Genomic DNA, 259 nt, shown 5'->3' on the forward strand with positions numbered 1-259 from the left:
ATTCTGATCTGTTTTAGCAGAGGACTTAGTAGTGTTGGCTTGATGGTTGGACTTGATGATCTTAAAGATCCCTTCCAACCCAAAGGGTTCTTTCCTTTTTGACCCCAGGAGACATGACCCCAGTCCTCTTTGCTGCTAGATGTGGGTTCTGAGCCGGGCTGGGCTGGAGACAATCCGCTTACCTTTCTGTGGTTCCTGGTATCTTTTTTCACCCTCCTTCCCCTCCGTTTCAGCCTGCAGCCACTGGCAGAGGCTCCTT

The 259-nt window shown here is 50.6% G+C and overlaps 1 protein-coding gene across 1 annotated transcript in view; it reads left to right on the forward strand.

Moving 5' to 3' along the window:
• The window catches only part of LOC103776514 (ephrin type-A receptor 8-like), a gene marked incomplete at its 5' end in the record, with an annotated part of 13,684 nt that overhangs the window by 425 nt on the left and 13,000 nt on the right, over window positions 1-259 (forward strand). The window lies entirely within an intron of this gene.

The sequence above is a fragment of the Merops nubicus genome, unplaced genomic scaffold (assembly GCF_000691845.1).
Source record: "Merops nubicus isolate BGI_N331 unplaced genomic scaffold, ASM69184v1 scaffold31417, whole genome shotgun sequence".
Lineage (NCBI taxonomy): Eukaryota > Metazoa > Chordata > Aves > Coraciiformes > Meropidae > Merops > Merops nubicus.